The 7307-nt window shown below is 45.3% G+C and overlaps 1 long non-coding RNA gene across 1 annotated transcript; it reads right to left on the bottom strand.

The window, feature by feature from the left end:
- Positions 1-4681: 4681 nt before the first annotated feature.
- On the bottom strand, positions 4682-6730 carry LOC140421858 (uncharacterized). Its single transcript, XR_011947133.1, has 2 exons — positions 6629-6730; positions 4682-5749 (listed from the first exon to the last, which is right to left on the bottom strand). It is a non-coding gene; the product is annotated as an uncharacterized lncRNA (long non-coding RNA).
- Between the last annotated feature and the right edge of the window lie 577 nt (positions 6731-7307).

The following is a 7307-nucleotide window of genomic DNA, read 5'->3' as shown; positions in this document are numbered from 1 at the left end:
AGCACGGGTTTTAAGGATACAAAGTAATAACATTTATTTACAATAACATATATATATAACAGCAGCAGCAACTTCCCTTGCTGCACACTCCTTCCTGCTGTTTCCAAACTGGCCAGCTTTATTTATACTTGGAGTTTACTAATGTTTCTCCGTCCCCCTCATTGGGGAAGCTCATACTCCCACAGGATTGTGGGATTGTCATTAGTCCCCAGCCAATGGTAAGTAGGCAGGTTATAACAGTCTCACTCAGCTGCTTAGTGAGAGGTTTCTCCCCCGAGAGATCTTCGTCAAGTGGACCGTCAATGACAAGCCGGTGAATCCCGGGAACTACAAGAACACCGAGGTGATGGCGGAGAACGGCAATAGCTCCTTCTTCATGTACAGCCTGTTATCCATTGCAGCGGAGGAGTGGGCCAGTGGCGCTTCTTACTCCTGTGTGGTGGGACATGAAGCCATCCCCTTGAAGATCATCAACAGGACGATTGATAAATCCAGCGGTAAACCGAGTTTTGTGAACATTTCCCTTGCTCTGATGGACACCGTTAATTCATGTCAATGAGAATCTATGGGTTACATGTCTAACTGAAATAAAAATAATAAAGTATTTTGCCTCGAATTGTGATTTAAATGCACAGCCGCTTAATTAATGGAGCTTCCACTTTGCTGATGTCAGATTGGTTTAATGAGACCCGGATTTCTACAGGTCTCGGCCCCAAGTCTAATACAACCAGTGCTCCCAGCTCATAAACACCCTGGGTTGGAGACAGAGTAAAACTCATTCATAACAGAATTCAGCAAAATATCTTCACTGACTTTCCCCACCACGAGAAGAAATCGGACAATTTCCCACTTCAGACAAACAAACACATCATATTTAGATCTCGGTGTTCCTGCTTCGCTCATTGTCCATCGCTTTAAAATTAATGTCAGATTTAAGTTGCTGTATCACACCCACTGGGAACTGAATCGAGGGTCACACAGAAACATGGACCAATAATCCCCAGTCAAAGAGAGGGGAAAGTGAATTTGTTAATCCACTGTCCCCCACTTCCCCAATAGAGAGAGGAGGAGGGGCTTTAGTTATTCCACTGTACCCCCACTTCCCCAATAGGGGGAGGGGCTTTAGTTATAACGCTGTCTCCCCACTTCCCCAACAAAGAGAGGGGGAGAGGCATAAGTCAATCCACTGTCTCCCCACATCCCCAAACAAAGAGAGGGGGAGGGGCATTAGTTAACCCACTGTCTCCCCACTTCCCCAACAGAGAGAGGGGGAGGGGCATTAGTTAACCAACTGCCTCCCCACTGCCCCAACAGAGAGAGGGGGAGAGGCATTAGTCAATCCACTGTCTCCCCACTTCCCCAAACAAAGAGAGGGGGAGGGGCATTAGTTAACCCACTGTACCCCCACTTCCCCAACAGAGAGAGGGGGCATTAGCTAATCCACTGTCTCCCCACTTCCCCAACAAAGAGAGGGGGAGGGGCATTAGTTAATCCACCGTAACCCAATTCCATGACAAAGAGAGGAAGAGGGGCATTACTTAATGCACCGTACCCCCACTTCCCCAACAAAGAGACGGTGGGGGCTGAGTTAATCCACTGTACACATGCTTCCCCAACAAAGAGAGCAAAGGGGCAATACTGACCCATTTTACCTCCACTTTCCCGACCAAAAGAGGAGGAAGGTGATGAGTGAACTCTCTGTTTCTCCACCTCCAGCAGGGAGAACCCAAAGGCAATTTGCTGAGCTGACCAGAGAGAGGGAGATTATTAACTCAATATCTTCCCAGTCCCCAAGCAGGGAGTTTGGAAGTAAACGGTTCTCTAGACTAAGAACTCAGTTACTGACATTACAAGACGGCATGTAGCTTACTGGCTGAAGGGTTTAAAGGACCATCATGATAAAGATGTATTTTTCAGCACCCTTGTTCCTCTTATCCGTCTGCTAAGACCGATTCAAAGAACAACAAAGAACAAAGAAATGTACAGCACAGGAACAGGCCCTTCGGCCCTCCAAGCCCGTGCCGACCATACTGCCCGACTAAACTACAATCTTCTACACTTCCTGGGTCCGTATCCTTCTATTCCCATCCTATTCATATATTTGTCAAGATGCCCCTTAAATGTCCCTATCGTCCCTGCCTCCACTACCTCCTCCGGTAGTGAGTTCCAGGCACCCACTACCCTCTGCGTAAAAAACTTGCCTCGTACATCTACTCTAAACTTTGCCCCTCTCACCTTAAACCTATGCCCCCTAGTAATTGACCCCTCTACCCTGGGGAAAAGCCTCTGACTATCCACTCTGTCTATGCCCCTCATAATTTTGTATACCTCTATCAGGTCGCCCCTCAACCTCCTTCGTTCCAGTGATTCCCCAAAATCCAAATCCAGACTGGTGATTGAATTCTTCCTGGGTTTTCACTGTTTTCTCCTGAGGCACCTCCTTGAATTTTTGCATTAGGTCACCTGATGTCAGCTTGCAACTCAAAGAAAACACACTTAGAAGCAGAAAGTTCAACATATTCTACATCGGTATCAATACCCACAACTGGCACAGCTACAGGCAGCTGATACAAATACACAGACAGATAAACAGACACAAACACTACACACATGCACACAGACCCAAACATACACACACTCACACGTACACAAACACACACATAGAAACACATGCATAAACATACACCCAGGCACAACGAACCACACATATTTTGACACAAAAACACACGCAAACGTGCGCAAAAATTCACAAACATGCACCTAAACACAAAAAAAAAGTTTATACACACAGACACACGTGCACATACACACATACACGCACAAATCTACACACACAAGCGTCTACACAAATGTACACAAACAGACGCATACAACCACATGTCCACACAGATACACAAACATATGAAACGAGACAAGCAGACAGACTGACAGCAGGGGCTGTTTAGCACAGGGCTAAATTGCTGGCTTTGAAAGCAGACCAAGGTAGGCCAGCAGCACGGTTCAATTCCCATACCAGCCTCCCCGAACAGGCGCCGGAATGTGGCGACTAGGGGCTTTTCACAGTAACTTCATTTGAAGCCTACTTGTGACAATAAGCGATTTTCATTTCATTTCACTGAATAATATGAAACACAAATGTAACCAATAACATATACATTAGCACAATTTCACGATGACATAATTAATTCCACTCAAACAGAGACAATAATCCACACTAACACACTTATGGGCTCACAGGACACATATTAGCAGACTCGTACGCACATTAACACGAACACACATGAATACACATGGAGTCATCAATACACATCAATAGATAGTTATAAACAATCATCAACGCATAAATAGCACTGCTGCCTCACGCGCCATAACCCCGGGTTCAATTCCAGCCTCGGGCGATTGTCGGTGTGGAGTTTCCACGTTCTCCCGTGTCTGTTCCTGTTTCCTCCGTGAGCTCCAGTTTCCTCCCACAGTCCAAGGGTGTGCAGGTTAGGTGGATTGGCCATGCTCTGTTACCCCTTAGTGCCACAACGTTAGGTGGGGATACCAGGTTCTGGAGATAGGACAGGGGCACGCGTCCAGGTAGAGTGCTCTTTCGGAGGGTCGGTGCAGACTCAATGGGCCGAATGGCCTCGTTCGGCACAGTAGGGATTATATGATGATGATTGTATGATGAAATACACACATCAACAAACATACACACAAACGCATTTATCCAGACACAAACATTGAGACATTGACATGCATGTTGAACGTATAAAGACACAGTAACACTTTTATTACTGGGCAGGGAAGTATAAACTTATATTAACACAGGCATTAATATATAAACATAGACTTCAACACACAATAAACACTCATATTTACACATTGACAGAAGATAAACAAAGTTCACATACAGGCGCTGACACACAAATACACAGATCAATACTCATTGACACATGAACACACACAATGACACTTACAAAGACATCGGGACACTCAAAAGAAAAGTAAAGAAACACAAATTTCACATCTACACAGACACAAAAGATGAAGAACAAACACAAACGTCAGGCAAGGGCGGCACGGTGATGCAATGGTTAGCACTGCTGCCTTACAGCGCCAAGGACCTGGGTTAGATCCCACTCTTGGGTCTCTGTCCCAGTGGAGTTTGCACATTCTCCCCGTGACCCGTGGGTCTCACCTCCACAACCCAAAGATGTGCAGGGTAGGTGGATTGGCCATGCTAACTTGCCCCTTTATTGGAAAAATTAAGTAACACAGATCGATTTCTGAGTGTCACGAACTCAACAGTAGATATGCAATGAAAAATATTTTAAAGAATGAATTAGCGGGAGAAAATTAAACGAGAATATTAAAAATATATCCTGGATTAATAAACAATCTAATTATATTTATTCGGCTCTATCCTCATAGATACCACAGACCACACCTGGACTGAAGACGATGAGGATGATAATGGGAACATCTGGACAACCGCTTCCACATTCATCACCCTGTTCTTTCTGAGCATTTCCTACAGCGCTGCAGTCACTCTGGTGAAGGTGAGAAGATTCAATCCACTCACACTTCAAACTGACAGAAGCCGTTTCAAAAATCTCTAAATGTTTGATTGATGTCCCCGATCATAAACATCTGCTTCGTCATTTTCTCTCTCTTTTACAGATCAAGTGATTGGTTGACTTTCGGACGCTGTAGATTTTCCCCAGCTGTTTATTATGATCTGTGTGTGACACAAATACAATATCTCCTCTTGGTGACTCTAACAGTAAAATCCTCTCAGTTTATTATTCTGCATCTGTAACTGAGACAGTATTTCTGTTTTCAGTTTAAAATGTACGAGATAATTTTGGCTGTAATGTAATTGTAGCTAATCATGTCCCGAAATGTTATGTCTAAATAAGTATCTTATCTCGTACTTTATTTACAACAGTTGCCTTCCCTTTATGTTGAGCTCCTGTTCTCTCTTTCTTGTGTCTGTTACAGTTGTACATACATTTGGCAGCTCAGAGGGCATGTGTTCTGTTCTCACTGTGACCCTCAATTGCTATGTTCCCTTTTGTTAACTTCAAAATAAACTTTTGCGTAATATTTTCTCTTAAATTTTAATAAATATTGAATGAAAAATGAAGAAAGGAAGGCTTTGCTGAATTCCTTTCTCTCAGGTCCATCGGCAGCGCTCCATTTCCCCGATTATACAGTTGTCTCCCCTTTCCCTGACAGATATTTCTCACCAGTCCTGTCTGGGATGTTTCTGAACTCAAGGCCCCTCAGCGAAAAAACCACTGCGCCACCAAGCGGCCAATCCGGGTTAAGACACTTTGAGCTTTGCCATTTTTTTGGTAAACTCCAGAGACAGAATGCCAGCTAAAGAATTCCACAGATTCACTACCCTCTGAGAAAAGAAATGTCTCCTCATCTCTGTCCTAAATTTGAGACCCCTTATGCTTAGATTATGCCCTCTGGTCCTAGAGTCTCTCGCAAGAGGAAACAAGATGATTTTTCAGGCTGTGTAACTGGTTAAAGCTCTTTCCACAGTCAGTTCACTGGAACACACTCACTCAGGTGTGTGTGTGTCTCGGGGCTTTTCCAGTCACACTGATGTTTGAAATCTCTTCCCACAGTCAGAACAGACAAGCACATTGACAGTTTGCGATATTTAGATCCTAATGAATTGAGTGGCTGTCAGATCTGGATGTTAAATTTGTCTTGAGTTGCCCAGCTGCCAATCTTCCCATTTTAATGTCTGAAAAAGAAGTTTACAAAAATGATCACTGTAAGAATATGATAGAAATTCACAACAGATCATTCTAGTTTCTATCGAACCTTCTTTCCTCTCTTGCTTTCCCCAAGCATGTGGTCCAGTCAAAATAAAAGACCCAAATCAGCTAGAAGTCCCAACAAAAGTGTCACTGCCTGTGCGGAGTCTGCCCGTTCTCCCCGTGTGTGCGTGGGTTTCCTCCGGGTGCTCCGGTTTCCTCCCACAGTCCAAAGATGCACAGGTTAGGTGGATTGGCCATGATAAATTGCCCCTATGGTAGATGGGAGTTGCTGGGTTACAGGGATAGGGTGGAGGTGTAGGCTCGTTGCAGACTCAATGGGCCAAATGGCCTCCTTCTGCACTGTAAATTCTATGATTGTACCTCTATGATTATTGAACATGATGTGGAGATGCCGGCGTTGGACGAGGGTGAGCACAGGACGAAGTCTTACAACACCAGGTTAAAGTTCAACATGAAGAACCTGAGGAAGGAGCAGTGCTCCGAAAGCTAGTGTTTGAAACAAACATGTTGGACTTTAACCTGGGATTATTGAACAATCAGTGAGTCAGCCTGAAATCTGCCTCAGAATGCCCAGGTGATTGATGGCAGCTCCGGACCAATAGGACGAGGAGGGGGGGAAGGGGGGACTGGAGGACCGACCAGGAGTAGCTAGTCTTCCAACCAATCGGAGTGAATGAGGGGCGGGCCCGCGGTGATTGAAGCATGCGCAGTGTGGGTAATGGCGAAGGAGAAGGACGTCTTTTTCAGATCGGAAATTGGTAAGAGGCGATAAACAATATGGAGGAAGCGAGAGATCGCGGGGGCAGGTGGAAACGTTGTGTAAAGTTGTTGAAATCGCAAACCTCGGAAAAGTTTGACCCCGTTTGGACCGAGCGGGGCTGAAGCTCCTCATCTTCGGCTCGGGTTAACGGCCACCATCTTTATTGGATGTGCATCAGGGCGCATGCGCGTTTGCCGTCTTTGCCGGGGCGATCTTTCAATGAGTGGGAGGAGCTTGTTCCCCATTGTCCAGAATGGAGAGAACTTGTCCATCAAACTGGATTAGTCTTTGAGTCCCAATTTCTTATTGATGATGCAAAGTGGTGGCAGAGGTGGAACGAAAAGGAAGCCAATCCTGGTCTCCGGATTTCACTGCCTCATTGGACATTCTTTCCATTGTGTCGAAAGCTCTGCGGCTCTGTTCAGTCACATGAAGACCCAAGGTAGAAATTCACAACCCTGAGTAGACGTCACCCTCAAATCGACGGGCTGCTGTTGACAAAAGGGTCAGTGTGCAGCGGGGGGCATGAGCGGTCATCCTGGACCCGGGAGCAGGAGGGGAGAATGTTGTGAATTTCTATCCTGGACTGATGGTGATTAATTTTGGAAACTCCTTTTACAGGGGATTAGTAGGGGAGGATTTACACACAGCAAACTCAAACCATGAGAAATGTTTATCTTTTCCGAATTTCATTTCTGGACTGACAGTGATACCTTTGGAAACTTCTTTCACAGGGGCTTAGAAAGGGATTCGCAGACAAG

This window comes from Scyliorhinus torazame, chromosome 5 (genome assembly GCF_047496885.1).
Source record: "Scyliorhinus torazame isolate Kashiwa2021f chromosome 5, sScyTor2.1, whole genome shotgun sequence".
Taxonomy (NCBI): domain Eukaryota; kingdom Metazoa; phylum Chordata; class Chondrichthyes; order Carcharhiniformes; family Scyliorhinidae; genus Scyliorhinus; species Scyliorhinus torazame.
This window is presented reverse-complemented; position numbering and strand designations above follow the sequence as displayed.